The sequence below is a fragment of the Pristiophorus japonicus genome, chromosome 1 (assembly GCF_044704955.1).
Source record: "Pristiophorus japonicus isolate sPriJap1 chromosome 1, sPriJap1.hap1, whole genome shotgun sequence".
NCBI classification, from domain to species: Eukaryota; Metazoa; Chordata; class Chondrichthyes; family Pristiophoridae; genus Pristiophorus; species Pristiophorus japonicus.
In genome coordinates, this window is record NC_091977.1 from 332,049,723 (window position 1) to 332,069,507 (window position 19,785).

Below are 19,785 nucleotides of genomic sequence, written 5' to 3' on the forward strand. Positions count from 1 at the left end.
TTCTGTAATATGTGGGAAGTCAGGGACGCTTCCAGTGTCCCTGACGACTACATGTGCGGGAAGTGCATCCGCCTGCAGCTCCTGACAGACCGCATTGCAGCACTGGAGCTGCGGGTGGATTTACTCTGGAGCATCCACGATGCTGAGAATGACGTGAATAGCACATTTAGTGAGTTGGTCTTACCACAGGTAAAGGGTACACAGCCAGATAGGGAATGGGTGACCAACAGGAAGAGCAGTACAAGGCAGGTAGTGCAGCAGTCCCCTGTGGTCTAACCCTTGGAAACAGATACACCGCTTTGGGTACTGTTGGGGGGGGGGGGTGACTCATCAGGGGAGAGCAGCAGCAGCCAAGTTCATGGCACCGTGGGTGGCTCTGCTGCACAGGAGGGCAGGAAAAAGAGTGGGAGAGCTATAGTGGTAGGGGATTCTATTGCAAGGGGAATAGATAGACGTTTCTGTGGCCGCAACTGAGACTCCAGGATGGTATGTTGCCTCCCTGGTGCAAGGGTCAAGGATGTCTCGGAGCGGGTGCAAGACATTTTGAAAAGGGAGGGTGAACAGCTAGTTGTCGTGGTGCATATAAGTACCAATGATATAGGTAAAAAACAGGATGAGGTCCTACGAGACACAGAAACATAGACATAGAAAATAGGTGTAGGAGTAGGCCATTCGGCCATTCGAGCCTGCACTACCATTCAATAAGATCATGGCCGATCATTCCCTCAGTACCCCTTTCCTGCTTTCTCTCCATACCCCTTGATCCCGTTAGCTAACTCCCACTTGAATATATCCAATAAACTGGCATCAACAACTCTCTGCGGCAGGGAATTCCACAGGTTAACAACTCTCTGAGTGAAGAAGTTTCTCCTCATCTCAGTCCTAAATGGCCTACCCCTTATCCTAGGACTGTGTCCCCTGGTTCTGGACTTCCCCAACATCGGGAACAATCTACCCGCATCTAACCTGTCCCGTCCCATCAGAATCTTGTATTTTCTATGAGACGAATTTAGGGAGCAAGGAGCTAAATTAAAAAGTAGGACCTCAGAAGTAGTAATCTCAGGATTGTCACCAGTGCCACGTGCTAGTCAGAGTAAGAATTGCAGGATACCTCAGATGAATACGTGGCTTGAGGAGTGGTGCAGAAGGGAGGGATTCAAATTTCTGGGACATTGGAACCGGTTCTAGGGGAGGTGGGACTAGTACAAACCGGACGGTCTGCACCTGGACAGGACCAGAACCAATGTCCTAGGGGGAGTGTTTGCTAGTGCTGTTGGGGAGGAGTTAAACTAATATGGCAGGGGGATGGGAACCTGTGCAGGGAGACAGAGGGAAGTAGAGTGGAGGCAGAAGTAAAAGATAGAAAGAAGAAAAGAAAAAGTGGAGGGCAGAGAAACCTAAGTCAAAAAGCAAAAAGGGCCTCATTACAGCAAAATTCTAAAGGGGCAAAATGTGTTAGAAAGACAAGCCTGAAGGCTCTGTGCCTCAATGCGAGGAGTATTCGGAATAAGGTGGACGAATTAACTGCGCAGATAGCAGTTAACGGATACGATGTGATTGGCATCACGGAGACCTGGCTCCAGGGGGACCAAGGCTGGGAACTCAACATCCAGGGGTATTCAGCATTTAGGAAGGATAGACAGAAAGGAAAAGGAGGCGAGGTGGCATTGATGTTAAAGAGGAAATTAACGCAATAGTAAGGAAGGACATTAGCTTGGATGATGTGGAATCGGTATGGATGGAGCTACGGAATACCAAAGGGCAGAAAACACTAGTGGGAGTTGTGTACAGACCACCAAATAGTAGTAGTGAGGTTGGGGACAGCATCAAACAAGAAATAAGGGATGCATGCAATAAAGGGACAGCAGTTATCATGGGTGACTTTAATCTACATATTGATTGGGCTAACCAATCTGGTAGCAATGCGGTGGAGGAGGATTTCCTGGAGTGTATTAGGGATGGTTTTCTAGACCAATATGTCGAGGAACTAACTAGGGAGCTAGCCATCCTAGACTGGGTGATGTGTAATGAGAAAGGACTAATTAGCAATCTTGTTGTGCGAGGCCCCTAGGGGAAGAGCGAGCATAATATGGTATAATTCTTTACTAAGCTGGAGAGTGACACAGTTAATTCAGAAACAAGGGTCCTGAACTTAAGGAAAGGTAACTTCGACAGTATGAGGCGTGAATTGGTTAGAATTGACTTGCAAATGATATTTAAAGGGTTGACGGTGGATAGGCAATGGCAAACATTTAAAGATCACATGGATGAACTTCAACAATTGTACAGCCTAGTCTGGAGTAAAAAATAAAACGGGGAAGGTGGCTCAACCGTGGCTAACAAGGGAAATTAAGGATGGTGTTAAATCTTAAGGAAGAGGCATATAAATTGGCCAGAAAAAGCAGCAAACCTGAGGACTGGGAGAAATTTGGAATTCAGCAGAGGAAGATAAAGGGTTTAATTAAGAGGAGGAAAATAAAATACGAGAGGAAGCTTGCAGGGAACATAAAAACTGACTGCAAAAGCTTCTATAGATATGTGAAGAGAAAAAGATTCGTGAAGACAAACGTAGGTTCCTTGCAGTCAGAGTCAGGTGAATTTATAATGGGGAACAAAGAAATGGCAGACCAACTGAACAAATACTTTGGTTCTGTCTTCACGAAGGAAGACACAAATATCCTTCCAGAATTACTAGGGGACCGAGGGTTTAGTGAGAAGGAGGAGCTGAAGGATATCTTTATTAGGCGGAAAATTGTGTTAGGGAAATTGATGGGATTGAAGGCTTATAAAATCCCCACGACCTGATAGTCTGCATCCCAGAGTACTTAAGGAAGTGGCCTTAGAAATAGTGCATGCATTGGTGGTCATTTTCCAATCCTCTTTGGCTTCAGGTGTGGTGCCAGAAGACTGGAGGACTGCTAATGTGGTACCTTTGTTTAAAAAGGGAGAAAGGGATAGACCGAGTAATTATAGGCCTGTCAGCCTAACCTCAGTCGTGGGAAAATTATTGTAAAAAATCCTGAAGGACAGGATAAATCTACATTTAGAAAGACACGGATTAATCAGGGACAGTCAACACGGATTTGTTGAGGGAAGGTCGTGTCTGACCAACTTGATTGAATTTTTCGAGAAGGTAACTAGGAGGGTCGATGAGGACAGTGCGTACGAGGTAGCATATATGGATTTTAACAAAGCTTTTGATAAGGTCCCACATGGCAGACTGCTGAAGACTTGTGCTCTAGAATTAGCTGCATCTCTGGCCAAGCTATTCCATAACAGCAACAACACTGGCATCTACCCGACAATGTGGAAAACTGCCCAGATATGTCCTGTCCAAAAAAAGCAGGACAAATCCAATCTTGCCAATTACCGCCCTATCAGTCTACTTTCAGTCATCAGCAAAGTGATGGGAGGTGTCATCGACAACTCAGGAGTGTGATGGAATACTCTCTACGTGCCTGGATGAGTGCAGCTCCAACAACACTCAAGAAGCTAAACACCATCCAGGACAAAGCAGCCTACTTGATTGACACCCAATCCTCCACCTTAAACATTCACTCCCTCCATGGCCGACGCACCTTGGCTACAGTGTGTACCATCTACAAGATGCACTGCAGCAACTCGCCAAAGCTTCTTTAACAGCACCTCCCAAATCCGCGACCTTTCCAACCTAGAAGGACAAGGGCAGCAGGCGCTTGGGAACAACTCTAAATTGTCATCCAAGTCACACACCACCCTAACCTGGAAATATATTACCGTTCCTTCATTGTTGCTGGCTCAAAATCCTTGAACTCCCTCCCTAACACCACCACCTTTTCAAGGGTAATTCAGGTTGGGTAAGAAATGCTGGCCTTGCCAGGGACACCCACATCCCAGGAATGAATAAAAAAAAGTCAGCAGGTGATTGTGTGAATAGAAATTCCTGAGAGGCCTGTGGGTCGTGAAAGAGCTATCCGGCTTAGTTATTACAGACTGTTCAGAATAACTATTTGGAAATTATCTTTGCTATGCTTCCTTATGGAGGATAATAACTAGCATCAAATCAAAAGTAACAGGAATTTCCAATAGGTCCATGGTTCCATCCTGGCTCAATCCAGGACATGCTTGCAGTTGAGAAACAATATTTACAGTATACCTACTGGTTGAGGTCACTGCTCAGTCAACGCCAGCCAGAGCCCCATCCCCAGCATTAGCCTCATACACAGCCCCATACCCAGAACCCCAACCTCATACCCAGAGCCCCATACTCAGCCCCAGGAACTTACCAGGTCTCACCCCCATACCCAGCCCCAAAAAGAGTCCCAGACCCTCATAGCCAGCCCCAGCCCCATACCTGCAGCACTAGACCAATCTCCAGTTCCATACGCATTGCCCCAGCCTCTTACCCAGAATGCCAGCACCAGCCCCATAGCTGGAGTCCCAGCCCCACATCCAGAGCCCCATACCCATACCCATCCCCAGACCTCCCCACGCCCCATACTCAGAGCCAATCGCCAGCCCCAACCCAGAGCCCCACACCCATCCCAATCCCCATATTCAGAGCTCTAGTTCCATCCCCATCCACAGAGCCCCAGTCCCATCTCCATCCCCAGAGCACCAGTCCCATCTCCATAACCAGAGCTCCAGTCCCATCTTCCGGAAATATTTGGGGAACAAGGGTCTAGCGAGAAGGAGGAACTAAAGGAAATCCTTCCTTATTAGTCAGAAAATTGTGTTAGGAAAATTGATGGGATTGAAGGCCGATAAATCTCCAGGGCCTGATAGTCTGCATCCCAGAGTACTTAAGGAAGTGGCCTTAGAAATAGTGGATGCATTGGTGGTCATTTTCCAACATTCTATAGACTCTGGATCAGTTCCTATGGACTGGAGGGTAGCTAATGTAACCCCACTTTTTAAGAAAGGAGGGAGAGAGAAAACAGGGAATTATAGACCAGTTAGACTGACATCAGTAGTGGGGAAAATGCTGGAATCAATTATTAAAGACGTAATAGCAGTGCATTTGGAAATCAGTGACAGGATCGATCCAAGTCAGCATGGATTTATGAAAGGGAAATCATGCTTAACAAATCTAGAATTTTTTGAGGATATGACTAGTAAAGTGGACAATGGGGAGCCAGTGGATGTATATTTAGACTTTCAAAAGACTTTTGACAAGGTCCCACATAAGAGATTAGTGTGCAAAATTAAAGCACATGGTATTGGGGGTAATGTACTGATGTGGATAGAGAACTGGTTGGCAGACAGGAAGCAGAGAGTAGGAATAAACGCGTCCTTTTCAGAATGGCAGGCAGTGACTGGTGGGGTACAGCAAGGTTCAGTGCTGGGACCCCAGCTATTTACAATATACATTAATAATTTAGACGAAGGAATTGAATGTAATATCTCCAAGTTTGCAGATGACACTAAGCTGGGTGGCAGTGTGAGCTGTGAGGAGGATGCTAAGAGGCTGCAGGGTGACTTGGACAGGTCAGGTAAGTGGGCAAATACATGGCAGATGCGGTATAATGTGGATAAATGTGAGGTTATCCACTTTGGTGGTAAAAACAGGAGGGCTGATTATTATCTGAATGGTGACAGATTGGTAAAGGGGGAGGTGCAACGAGACCTGGGTGTCATGGTACATCAGTCATTGAAAGTTGGCATGCAGGTGCGGCAGACGGTGAAGAAGGCAAATGGCATGTTGGCCTTCAAAGCGAGAGGATTCGAGTGTAGGAGCAGGCAAATCTTACTACAAGGCTTTGGTAAGGCCACACCTTGAATATTGTGTTCAGTTTTGGTCCCCTAATCTGAGGAAGGACATTCTTGCTATTGAGGGAGTGCAGCGAAGGTTCACCAGACTGATTCCCGGGAAAGCAGAACTGACATATGAAGAAAGACTGGATCGACTAGGCTTGTATTCAATGAAATTTAGAAGAATGAGAGGGGATCTCATAGAAACATATAAAATTCTGACGGGATTGGACAGGTTAGATGCAGGAAGAATGTTCCCGATGTTGGGCAAGTCCAGAACCAGGGGTCACAGTCGAAGGATAAGGGGTAAGCCATTAAGAGCCGAGATGAGGAAAGCTTCTTCACTCAGAGAGTTGTGGGTATTGGAATTCTCTACCACAGAAACTTGTTGGGGCCAGTTCGTTAGCTATATTGAAAAGGGAGTTAGATGTCGATCTGGCTAAAGGGATCAAGGGGTATGGAGAGAAAGCAGGAATGGGGTACTGAAATGCATGATCAGCCATGATCATATTGAATGGTGGTGCAGGCTCGAAGGGCCGAATGGCCTACTCCTGCAACTATTTTCTATGTTTCCCATCCCCAGAGCACCAGTACCATCCCCATACCCAGAGCTCCAGTCCTAGCCCCATCCCCATAGTCCCAGCCTCATACCCAGACACAGAGCTAGAGCCCCAGACCCATCCCAGAGCCCCAGCTTCATATCCAGAGCCCCATTCAAAGCACCTCATACCCATACCCAGCCTCACTTGTTGATGATTGAAGCCATCCCTGGGTTAAAAGCCCTTCTTCCATATTGTCCTTTCCTCTTCTTCCTCACAAATGATGCTATGAAGTAGCCAATGGCCATGTGTGAGTCAACCAAGATAGAGAACCCCTTAGATAAGATGACGTGAAGCTGCTCTAATCTATCAGTGCCTGTATTCATTTGGGGATCACATCCCCATGCATTGGCCTGGCTCTGTTCATTGCCAAAACTGGGGTCAACCACTGCTTCTCTCCTCTTTTAATCCTTGGCGGTGCCTTGTACTACTAGGCTCTAACGAGTGAGTGCTGCAAGGTCTGTGCTTAGGCCTCAGCTATTTACAATTCATATCAATGACTTAGATGAAGGGATCGAGTGCAATGTTTCCAAGTTTGTTAATGATACAAAACTAGGTGAGAAAGTAAGCTTTGAGGACACAACAAGCCTGCAATGCATTATAAACAGGTTAAGTGAGTGGGCAATAAGGAGTAGAAAGTGGGGATATTCACTTTGGTAGGAGGAATAGAAAACAAAATATTTTTTAAATGGTGAGAAACTATTAAATGTTGCTGTTCAGAGAGATTTAGGTGTCCTAGTACAGGAAACACAGAAAGTTAGCATGCAGGTACAGCAAGCAATTAGGAAGGCAAAATTGCATGTTGGCCTTTATTGCAAGGGGGTTGACATACAAAAGTAATGAAATCTTGCTACAATTGTACAGGGCTTTGGTGAGACCACACCTGCAGTACTGTGCATAGCTTTGGTCTCCTTATCTAAGGAAGGATACACTTGCACTAGATTGATTCCTGGGATGAGAAGATTGTCCTATGAGGAGAGATTGAGTAGATTGGGCCTATGTTCTCTGGAGTTTGGAAGAATGAGAGGTGATCTCATTGAAACATATAAGATTCTGAGGGGGATTGACAGGGTAGATGCTGAGAGGTTGTTTCCCCTATCTAGAACTAGGGGGTAGAGTCTCAGGATAAGGGGTCAGCCATTTAAGACCGAGATGAGGAGGAATTTCTTCACAGAGCGTTGTGAATCTTTGGAATTCTCTAACCCCAAAGGACTGTGGATGCTGAATCGTTGAGTATATTCAAGGCTGAGATGGACAGATTTTTGGACTCTAGGGGAATCAAGGGATATATTGAGGTCGGGCGGACAAGTGGAGTTGAGGTCAAAGATCAGCCATGACCTTATTGAATGGCGGAGCAGGCTGGAAGGGCTGTATGGCCTACTCGTGCTCTAATTCCTTTGTTATGCACTTGTGGGTCTTGACCTTACACCGTGATACATTACTGGGTCCAGATCTGGGTACACATGTCTGTGCAACCAATCAAAAAACAAAAAGACCTACATTTATATAGCTCTTTATCCAACGGTCACCGGTTCCAAGTGCTTCCCTTTGAAACATGCAAGAACATTTTGCACGCAATCAATGACTTTGAAATTCAGCGATTGGTGTTACGTAGACAATAAAGAGAGATTAACAAGTGTTTCCTGCTGCAACAGCCAAGAAGTCTGCTTTTGATGTTGGGGGGTGGGGGGAACGAGGACATGTACAGGGCAACTGCAGAGTTTGAAGCTGGGAATAGAACATGTCCAAAGTGGTTTCCCCACCGGACAGCACCAGTATCCGATTTATGTGTTTGTAGGATGAATGATACAATAGCAGTAAGAGCAGCATTAATACATTTTATCCTTTAGTACAGCTATGCTCAGCATGCCCCCCCCCCAAATACAGTACATAGATATTAAGGAAATTTAAGTGGATTTAACTTAATCTGAAAGTCCTGTTGTTTTAAGTGTATAATTGACACAATAATCAACCTATTATCATGCTGTATAAAGTGATTCAGGTGTCTGCAGCTAGCTCTGTCCTTCCCTTGAAACAAGGATGCAGAAAAATAACAGCACCAACAAAACTGGAGTGACCATGGGCTAGATTTTACACTTTTGTGCAGGTCGCCCAAAAATGGGCGGTATTTCCGGTGTGGGCGGTAAAAATGGGTTTTCAGATCACTGGCTTGTTGCCCACTCTCAAAGCCCCTAGTCTCCATTTTTGAAATTGGGCATTGCCACGAGTGATATGAAATGGGCAGTAGCGTTAAATCTCTCTGACCTTCTGTCGTAAAGTGTCGCTATCCTTAGCAACAGCAACAGCTCGATTCCCGCGATTCAGGAGGTCAGGGGTCATTATTACATGCACAGAAGAAGAGACAGAGAGAGGGAGCAGAGAGGGACTGAAAGCATGTGTGGATGTGGTGTGTGCTTGTTTGGCTGTTGTGGGAGGCACAAGGGAGATTCACCAGCAGCAAAAAGCCTACTAAGCACCAATAACATTTTTGGCACCGAGTTTTTGTCCAACAAATAATATATAACATAGAAGGGATGGAGGAGGCCCTGCAGCTGGTAGCCAGGAACACTGGTGGCAGAGGGCTCCTAGTGGTCCCGGAACACGGTACTGCACCCCAGGGTGCTGCACCCCCATTGACAATGATGCGAGAGCCAGGAGCAACATCTTGCTTCTGGCTTGGAGCACATTCCCACCTCAGGACCGTCCTCTCCCGTATCCGTCCAAGCAGCAGTTCGGCCGTCATCCCCCACTGCCGCCCCCCCCGCAATGAATCAGCGCCTGAAGAACTCTTCGGCCAGGCAGCTTGGAGTCAGGAGGGGAAGGGGAAGGGGTAGAGGTGGGGATGAGAGGGTGGGGGAGAAGGGTTGGTTTTTACAGATATACTTATGATTTCAGACAAATGGTCGGTTTAAATGGTTTTTATTTAACATAACCTTGATGCGCACTGGCTCAGTTAGCTGCACCGTTACACACTGGTGATTCCTTAACATCAAAGGGTATAATTACACTTAACTTCAATCAACTTAAATTTTTAACTGTCACCAAGGTGATGTCCACCATTGATGTATGACCTGCACATCTAACATTGTGTCAGCCTTGTAAATACCACCAACGTTCTTTCAGGTAAAGCGCTCATTTATGAGCTCCTGACATAAGAGTCTTGCTTGCAACTATGATGCCACCATGGGCCCTTTTATGCAGTCTACAGGGGGGCGGCGGCATGGCTTCAGCGTCAGCCTGATTGTGTGGTCCGAGATCAGCGTCCACCTCCTCGTCCTCCTCTTCCTCTCTCTCCTGACCGTCACACCCTTCTGGCAATTCTTGCCCCTCCTGATAGCCAAGTTGTGCAGCATGGAGCACACTACCACGAATTGAGCTACCTGATCAGGGTGGTATTGGAGTTCACCTCCTGAGTGGTCCAGGTATCTAAAGCGCTGCTTAAGCACTCCAATGCTTTTCTCGACGATATTGCAAGTGGCTCTGTGGCTCTCGTTGTATCGCTTCTCAGTTTCGGTGTGGGTGTCAAGCAGGGGTTCATCAGCCAGGTGGCGAGGCCATATCCTTTGTCACCAAGTATCCAGCATTGACCTTGTGGCTGATTGTTAAACAGTACTCTCACGCAGGATGTGAGCATCATGGATGCTGCCCGGAAATTTAGCATTCACTGCCATTATAATTTGCTGGTGGTCGACAACGAGTTGCACATTCAGGGAGTGGAATCCCTTGCAGTTCCTGAAAACCTCTGCATCCTGAAAAGGTGCCTGCATCACGATGTGCGCAGAGTCTATTGCTCCCTGCACCTTGGGGAAGTTAGCAATTCGATAGAATCTTAGAGCCCTCTTAATGTGAGCCTCCCTGGTCATAGGGAAGCTGATAAAGTCCATCCTGCGTACGTACAGGGCTTCAGTTACCTGTCTAATGCAGCAATGTGTGGCATGCTGAGACATACCGCAAATGTCGCCAGCTAAGTCCTGAAAAGAACCCGAGGCATAGAACGACAGTGCCGTGGTGACTTGGACCTCGACAGACAGAGCAGTCCTGATGGTGCTGGCAGGCTGCAGATCTCCCCTTATGAGCTGGCATACCTCAGTGATAACCTCTTTGTGGAAGCACAGTCTCCGAAGGCAGATGGTATCGGGCAAGTTGAGGTAAGACTGCTTCTCCCTGTACTTGTGGGGGGTGTAACGTCTGGTCCTCTTCATCAGTCTGGCACATCTTACATTGGACACATAATGCTGGCGAGCGTACCTTCTGCAATCTCAAGTCTGCAGCATGTAATTGGCCATCAAGAGAGGGTAAGAAAGGACAGGCCCCATTCCAATAGCTATCTGTTTTCCACCGATTGGTCACAAAGAATGAATGTCCCGACAAAGACACCTATTAAATTCCAATTGTCCACAGTATGATAAAGATGTTTTTTCAGATGTTCACATCACCTCCAAACAACTCCAGAATACATCCAAACTCCCCCAAGGTTGAAGCAGAGCAGCCTTTTAAATGATGCGACATGTGATGTAGAACATGGCGTCCATACCGCTGTGAGTAGTTCCAGTTAGTTCCATTTTTTTCCCGGCGTTTTTTGGGGCGAGCGATATTGTGGGCGAGATGTGTGCAAGGTGGTGATAGTGATGCTGGGCGATCTCCTGGGCGTTAGTTTCAGCAAATGTGATCTTTACAACAAAATAAAGTGGACGGTCAGTATTATTGAATCTCGGTGTTAATTATGTGCGGAAAGTAACGCCGGGTGATATTATGGGCTTTGGTTTCGCCCATTCTGATGATTCCGTCCAAAAAAAGTGGCTGGTGGTATTATTTTTTCCTGGCGTTACGTACATGGGGAAAGTAACGCTCAGCGATAAGTGTCCGAAAAATGGGCGTCAGTTTCCATTTTGTGGCTAAATGGGCGATATCTGGGCGTTATACCTCATTTCAGTGATAAAATGGACGTTGTGGGCATTATGCATGCAAACAAAGTGTAAAATCTAGCCCCATCTCATTCATCAAAATGAACCAATCATATCGGCAATGTGGTTTACTCATTCATTATAAATGAAGCAGCACTAGGAACCATTTCCACAACAATCTCCGGTCCCAGGAGTACAGCAGAAGATGTTGTTGCTGAAGCTCTGAGCAGTGGGTTCAGGCATTAATGGGTAATACAGTACTGCAATGGCAATGTCTAGGAAAACAGATCAGCCAAAGGAGCAGAGGGCAGAGTGTTATGGTATTTGTAAAGTTAAGTATGGTTAAATAAATAGGATGAAGGATTACAGTTATGTGGATAGACTGGAGAACTGGGGTTGTTCTCCTTGGAGCAGAGAAGGCTAAGAGGAGATAATAATAATAACTTTTATTTATATAGCACCTTTAATATAGTAAAATGTCCCAAGGCGCTTCACAACAGTGTTACAGACAAACAGATAAATTTGACACCGCACCACAGGAGAAATTAAGGCAGATAATCAATAGCTTGTTTAGAGAGGTAGGTTTTAACGAGCATCTTAAAGGAGGAAAGAGAGCCAAAGAGGTTTAGGGAGGGAGTTCCAGAGCTTAGGGCCCAGGCAGCTGAAGGCATGTCCACCGATGGTTGAGCAGTTATAATGAGGGATGTACAAGAGGCCAGAATTTGAGGAGCGCAGACTTCTTGTGGGATTGTGAGGCTAAAAAAGATTAGAGATAGGGAGGGGCAAGTCCATGGAGTGATTTGAAAGCAAGGATGAGAATTTTGAAATCGAGGTGTTGTTTAACTGGGAGCCATTGTAGATCAGAAAGCACAGGGGTGGTGGGTGATCTTGACTTGGTCCAGATTAGTACACGGGTTGCTGAGTTTTAGATGACTTCAAGTTTACGTAGTGTGGAATGTGGAAGGCCGGCCAGGAGTGAATTTTGATAGAGGTGTTCAAAATTATGAAGGGTTTAGATAAATAAAGTGAATCTGTTTCCAATGGCTGAAGGGTAGATAACAAGTGGGCAAAGATTTAGTGATTGGCAAAAGAACCAGAGTTGACATGAGGAAAACCTTTTTACCCAACGGTGGTTAGGATTTGGAATGCGATGGGTGGTGGATACAGATTCAATAGTCGCCATCAAAAGGGATTTGGATAAATATTTGAAGGAGAAAAAATTGCAGGGATATGAGGAAAAGACAGGGAGTGGGGCTAACTGGATTGCTCTTTGAAAGAGCTGGCGCAGACTCGATGGGCCGAATGGCTTGGTTCTGTGCTGCACTATTCATTGATTCAATGATTTGTCAGAAAATTGTATTCATTTATCAGGAATTCAAATGAAAATATTTGAAGGTATCTTATTTAGAAGTACTTCTGGTATGCTTTCAACTCTAATCAAAGAACTCAGGAAAACAAAATAGTTCATATTGATAATTATTTCTTGTTTTGGCAGAAAGCCAAAAAGTACAGGTACTAACATAGACCAAAGGGCATGACACAGAACAGAGACTACATCTGGTACAGTGAAATATCAAAATGGAGAATCTGATTTATACAGTGGCTTTCGCAATCTCAGGACGTCCTAAGACGCTTTACAGCCAATGAAGTACTTTTGAAGTATAGTCACCATGGTGATGTAGGAAATACGACAGCCAATTCTGCACACAGCAAGCTCTCACAAACCTCAATGTGATATTGACCAGATAATTTGTTTTAATTGGTTGAGGGATAAATATTGTCCCAGGACGCCAGGGAAAACTCCCCCGCTCTTCTTCAAAATAGTGCCATGGCATCTTTTATGTCCACCTGAGAGAGTAAATGGGGCCTTGCTTTAACATCTCATCAGACAGATGGCACCTCCAACAGTGCAGCACTCCCTCAGTACTGCACTGGGAGTGTCAGCCTGGATTATATACTCAAGTCTTTGGAGTGGGGCCTGAACCCAAGACCTTTGGACTCGCAGGCAAGATTGCTACCCACTGAGCCAATGGTTGACACTTAAATGTGCTCTGCATTGAAATAAGATGCAACATCACCCACTCAGTCTATGCAGTGAATTTCCTGTGGAGATCAGATGCTTCTCCAGAAGAACGGAGATACCGTCTATTTTTTAGGCTAACTGTTTCCCTCCTCTCCTGAGGATGTTGACTTTGTGAGGTTTGGATTCTTTGCCCAAATGCTGATATTCAGCTACAGAGAATCACAGCCAAGCCCAACTCTCTTCTGTCCTCACCCGATATCCATGTGCAGACCTTCCAGCAGAAGGTCACTGAATAGTGATCAACAGCAGGATCCTTGGCTGCTCTTTCTCCTCCCAAGTCCAGGGGTTATAACAGCAACATATGGGTGAGGTACGAGAGGCCACAGAACCAATCTATGACATGAGGAGAATTACGGGAGCATGCTGGCCAGGGATCAGAGGCTGTAAGTAGAAGACGCACTGTGAAGATGTTTAAGATTGTAAAATAAAAATTGTCTTTCAAATCACGTCAAAATCCTTTGATGGACAGTTGTGGAGTCACATTTTTGCTGCCATCTTTCATTGTATCAAGCCATTGTATCACTACGGTCAATTACCTAGGAGGATCTGAGCCATTACTATAATTACGCTGCTTCCTCGCCTCCCCTGTGAGACAATACAGGCACTTTAACTGGATTTTAGAGTAAAATGCATTCACTGAGCAGAATTAATTTCAAAGGCTACAGCTGAAAATGGTTTCGGGGTTTTCCTGGGTGGATTCTGTTAGCAGCAGTGTTTTCTCATCAGGCCCTGTCTTAAGTGAAATATAAGTGGAATTAATATTGCTACAATAATTACTTTCTTAGGGAAAAGCTCATACTTCACTGGAATTAAAGACCTAGTTGTGTGTTTCAAGGTCATGCTCTTAATTCCATTAAGCCAGTCCTCGAAGTAACCCAGTGATAAGTGCAATTACAGAAGCCAATACCTTGGAGCTGGGCCAGGCAGACAGCTGCTGGAACTGACTGCCTGAATAAGGCAATCTGACTGCGCACACACACACGCACACACATACATACTTCACCGTGAGGCGTGAGTCCGGGGTCGGAGACCTATAAAAGGCCACGAGAGGCGTCGGGAGTTCGTTGGTGAGGCGTGAGTCCGGAGTCGGAGGCCTATAAAAGGCCGCGAGAGGCGTCGGGAGTTCGTTGGTGAGGCGTGAGTCCGGGGTCGGAGGCCTATAAAAGGCCGCGAGAGGCATCGGGAGTTCGTTGGTGAGGCGTGAGTCCGGGGTCGGAGGCCTATAAAAGGCCGTGAGAGGCGTCGGGAGTTCGTTGGTGAGGCGTGAGTCTGGGGTCGGAGGCCTATAAAAGGCCGCAAGAGGCGTCGGGAGTTCGTTGGTGAGGCGTGAGTCTGGGGTCGGAGGCCTATAAAAGGCCGCGAGAGGTGTCGGGAGTTCGTTGGTGAGGCGTGAGTCCGGGGTCGGAGGCCTATAAAAGGCCGCGAGAGGCTTCGGGAGTTCGTTGGTGAGGCGTGAGTCCGGGGTCGGAGGCCTACAAAAGGCCGTGAGACGCGTCGGGAATTCGTTGGTGAGGCGTGAGTCCGGGGTCGGAGGCCTACAAAAGGCCGCGATAGGCGTCGGGAGTTCGTTGGTGAGGCGTGAGTCCGGGGTCGGAGGCCTATAAAAGGCCGCGAGAGGCGTCGGGAGTTCGTTGGTGAGGCGTGAGTCCGGGGTCGGAGGCCTATAAAAGGCCGCGAGAGGCGTCGGGAGTTCGTTGGTGAGGCGTGACTTGTGCAGCTGCAGCGGGGAGAGAAGGCAAAAAAGAAATAGAAAGAAACAGAAAGGTGACGTCACAGCCTAGGGGGTAAGTGATTGGCTGGTGATTGGTGAGTAGTTTTTCTTTTTTTTTATATTAGTCAGTAACTTTTAGCACTGTTGTTGCCAATTTAAGTGTATCTAAGGGTTAAGTTATGGCAGGAGAGCTCGGTCGGGTGTTATGCTCCTCCTGTACCATGTGGGAACTCAGGGACACTTCTGGTGTCCCTGGTGACTACGTGTGCGGGAAGTGTATTCGCCTCGAGCTCCTGACGGTCCGCGTTGCGGAATTGGAGCTGAGGGTGGATTCACTCTGGAGCATCCACGATGCTGCGAATGACGTGAGTATCACGTGTAGTGAGTTGGTCTTACCGCAGGAGAAGGGTCCACAGCCAGATAGGGAATGGAAGACCAGCAGGAAGAGTAGTGCAAGGAAGGTAGTGCAGGGGTCCCCTGTGGTCATCCCCCTGCAAAACAGATACACCGCTTTGAGTACTGTTGGGGGGGATGACTCATCAGGGGAGGGCAGCAGCAGCCAAGTTCATGGCACCGTGGCTGGCTCTGCTGCACAGGAGGGCAGGAAAAAGAGTGGGAGCGCGATAGTGATAGGGGATTCAATGGTGCGGGGAAAAGATAGGCGTTTCTGCGGCCACAACCGAGATTCCAGGATGGTATGTTGCTTCCCTGGTGCAAGGGTCAAGGATGTCTCGGAGCGGGTGCAGGACATTCTGAAATGGGAGGGAGAACAGCCAGTTGTCGTGGTGCACATTGGTACCAACGACATAGGTAAAAAAAGGGATGAGGTCCTACGAAACGAATTTAAGGAGCTAGGAGCTAAATTAAAAAGTAGGACCTCAAAAGTAGTAATCTCGGGATTGCTACCAGTGCCACGTGCTAGTCAGAGTAGGAATCGCAGGATAGCGCAGATGAATACGTGGCTTGAGCAGTGGTGCAGCAGGGAGGGATTCAAATGCCTGGGGCATTGGAACCGGTTCTGGGGGAGGTGGGACCAGTACAAACCGGACGGTCTGCACCTGGGCAGGACCGGAACCAATGTCCTAGGGGGAGTGTTTGCTAGTGCTGTTGGGGAGGAGTTAAACTAATATGGCAGGGGGATGGGAACCAATGCAGGGAGACAGAGGGAGACAAAAAGGAGGCAAAAGCAAAAGACAGAAAGGAGATGAGGAAAAGTGGAGGGCAGAGAAACCCAAGGCAAAGAACAAAAAGGGCCACTGTACAGCAAAATTCTAAAAGGACAAAGGGTGTTAAAAAACAAGCCTGAAGGCTTTGTGTCTTAATGCAAGGAGTATCCGCAATAAGGTGGATGAATTAACTGTGCAAATAGATGTTAACAAATATGATGTGATTGGGATTACGGAGACGTGGCTCCAGGATGATCAGGGTTGGGAACTCAACATCCATGGGTATTCAACATTCAGGAAGGATAGAATAAAAGGAAAAGGAGGTGGGGTAGCATTGCTGGTTAAAGAGGAGATTAATGCAATAGTTAGGAAAGACATTAGCTTGGATGATGTGGAATCTATATGGGTAGAGCTGCAGAACACCAAAGGGCAAAAAACGTTAGTGGGAGTTGTGTACAGACCTCCAAACAGTAGTAGTGATGTTGGGGAGGGCATCAAACAGGAAATTAGGGGTGCATGCAATAAAGGTGCAGCAGTTATAATGGGTGACTTTAATATGCACATAGATTGGGCTAGCCAAACTGGAAGCAATACGGTGGAGGAGGATTTCCTGGAGTGCATAAGGGATGGTTTTCTAGACCAATATGTCGAGGAACCAACTAGGGGGGAGGCCATCTTAGACTGGGTGTTGTGTAATGAGAGAGGATTAATTAGCAATCTCATTGTGCGAGGCCCCTTGGGGAAGAGTGACCATAATATGGTGGAATTCTGCATTAGGATGGAGAATGAAACAGTTAATTCAGAGACCATGGTCCAGAACTTAAAGAAGGGTAACTTTGAAGGTATGAGGCATGAATTGGCTAGGATAGATTGGCGAATGATACTTAAGGGGTTGACTGTGGATGGGCAATGGCAGACATTTCGAGACCGCATGGATGAATTACAACAATTGTACATTCCTGTCTGGCGTAAAAATAAAAAAGGGAAGGTGGCTCAACCGTGGCTATCTAGGGAAATCCGGGATAGTATTAAAGCCAAGGAAGTGGCATACAAATTGGCCAGAAATAGCAGCGAACCCGGGGACTGGGAGAAATTTAGAACTCAGCAGAGGAGGACAAAGGGTTTGATTAGGGCAGGGAAAATGGAGTACGAGAAGAAGCTTGCAGGGAACATTAAGGCGGATTGCAAAAGTTTCTATAGGTATGTAAAGAGAAAAAGGTTAGTAAAGACAAACGTAAGTCCCCTGCAGTCAGAATCAGGGGAAGTCATAATGGGGAACAAAGAAATGGCAGACCAATTGAACAAGTACTTTTGTTCGGTATTCACTAAGGAGGACACAAACAACCTTCCGGATATAAAAGGGGTCAGAGGGTCTCGTAAGGAGGAGAAACTGAGGGAAATCTTTATTAGTCGGGAAATTGTTTTAGGAAATTGATGGGATTGAAGGCCGATAAATCCCCAGGACCTGATGGACTGCATCCCAGAGTACTTAAGGAGGTGGCCTTGGAAATAACGGATGCATTGACAGTCATTTTACAACATTCCATTGACTCTGGATCAGTTCCTATCGAGTGGAGGGTAGCCAATGTAACCCCACTTTTTAAAAAAGGAGGGAGAGAGAAAACAGGGAATTATAGACTGGTCAGACTGACCTCAGTAGTGGGTAAAATGATGGAATCAATTATTAAGGATGTCATAGCAGCGCATTTGGAAAATGGTGACATGATAGGTCCAAGTCAGCATGGATTTGTGAAAGGGAAATCCTGCTTGACAAATCTTCTGGAATTTTTTGAGGATGTTTCCAGTAAAGTGGACAAAGGAGAACCAGTTGATGTGGTATATTTGGACTTTCAGAAGGCTTTCGACAAGGTCCCACACAAGAGATTAATGTGCAAAGTTAGAAACATAGAAACATAGAAAATAGGTGCAGGAGTAGGCCATTCGGCCCTTCTAGCCTGCACCGCCATTCAATGAGTTCATGGCTGAACATTCAACTTCAGTACCCCATTCCTGCTTTCTCGCCATACCCCTTGATCCCCCTAGCAGTAAGGACCTCATCTAACTCCTTTTTGAATATATTTAGTGAATTGGCCTCAACAACTTTCTGTGGTAGAGAATTCCACAGGTTCACCACTCTCTGGGTGAAGAAGTTCCTCCGCATCTCGGTCCTAAATGGCTTACCCCTTATCCTTAGACTGTGACCCCTGGTTCTGGACTTCCCCAACATTGGGAACATTCTTCCTGCATCTAACCTGTCTAACCCCGTCAGAATTTTATATGTTTCTATGAGGTCCCCTCTCATTCTTCTGAACTCCAGTGAATACAAGCCCAGTTGATCCAGTCTTTCTTGATAGGTCAGTCCCGCCATCCCGGGAATCAGTCTGGTGAACCTTCGCTGCACTCCCTCAATAGCAAGAATGTCCTTCCTCAGGTTAGGAGACCAAAACTGTGCACAATACTCCAGGTGTGGCCTCACCAAGGCCCTGTACAATTGTAGTAACACCTCCCTGCCCCTGTACTCAAATCCCCTTGCTATGAAGGCCAACATGCCATTTGCTTTCTTAGCCGCCTGCTGCACCTGCATGCCAACCTTCAATGACTGATGTACCATGACACCCAGATCTCTTTGCACCTCCCCTTTTCCTAATCTGTCACCATTCAGATAATAGTCTGTCTCTCTGTTTTTACCACCAAAGTGGATAACCTCACATTTATCCACATTATACTTCATCTGCCATGCATTTGCCCACTCACCTAACCTATCCAAGTCGCTCTGCAGCCTCACAGCATCCTCCTCGCAGCTCACACTGCCACCCAACTTAGTGTCATCCGCAAATTTGGAGATACTACATTTAATCCCCTCATCTAAATCATTAATGTACAGTGTAAACAGCTGGGGCCCCAGCACAGAACCTTGCGGTACCCCACTAGTCACTGCCTGCCATTCTGAAAAGTACCCATTTACTCCTACTCTTTGCTTCCTGTCTGACAACCAGTTCTCAATCCATGTCAGTACACTACCCCCAATCCCATGTGCTCTAACTTTGCACATCAATCTCTTGTGTGGGACCTTGTCGAACGCCTTCTGAAAGTCCAAATATACCACATCAACTGGTTCTCCCTTATCCACTCTACTGGAAACATCCTCAAAAAATTCCAGAAGATTTGTCAAGCATGATTTCCCTTTCACAAATCCATGCTGACTTGGACCTATCATGTCACCTCTTTCCAAATGCACTGCTATGACATCCTTAATAATTGATTCCATCATTTTACCCACTACCGATGTCAGGCTGACCGGTCTATAATTCCCTGTTTTCTCTCTCCCTCCTTTTTTAAAAAGTGGGGTTACATTGGCTACCCTCCACTCCATAGGAACTGATCCAGAGTCAATGGAATGTTGGAAAATGACTGTCAACGCATCCACTATTTCCAAGGCCACCTCCTTAAGTACTCTGGGATGCAGTCCATCAGGCCCTGGGGATTTATCGGCCTTCAATCCCATCAATTTCCCCAACACAATTTCCCGGCTAATAAGGATTTCCCTCAGTTCCTCCTCCTTACTAGACCCCCCGACCCCTTTTATAACCGG

At 46.5% G+C, this 19,785-nt stretch overlaps 1 protein-coding gene and 1 long non-coding RNA gene across 4 annotated transcripts in view; one reads left to right on the top strand and one right to left on the bottom strand.

Annotated features, from left to right (window-relative positions):
* bbs9 (Bardet-Biedl syndrome 9) overlaps nt 1–19,785 on the bottom strand; it is an 852,590-nt gene that overhangs the window by 270,413 nt on the left and 562,392 nt on the right. The window lies entirely within an intron of this gene.
* Nucleotides 14,380–19,785, top strand: part of LOC139272990 (uncharacterized) — a 142,004-nt gene continuing 136,598 nt past the window's right edge. Inside the window, exon 1 of the long non-coding RNA XR_011594988.1 lies at nt 14,380–14,509. This is a non-coding gene — a long non-coding RNA (uncharacterized lncRNA). The remainder of the gene's footprint in view (nt 14,510–19,785) is intronic.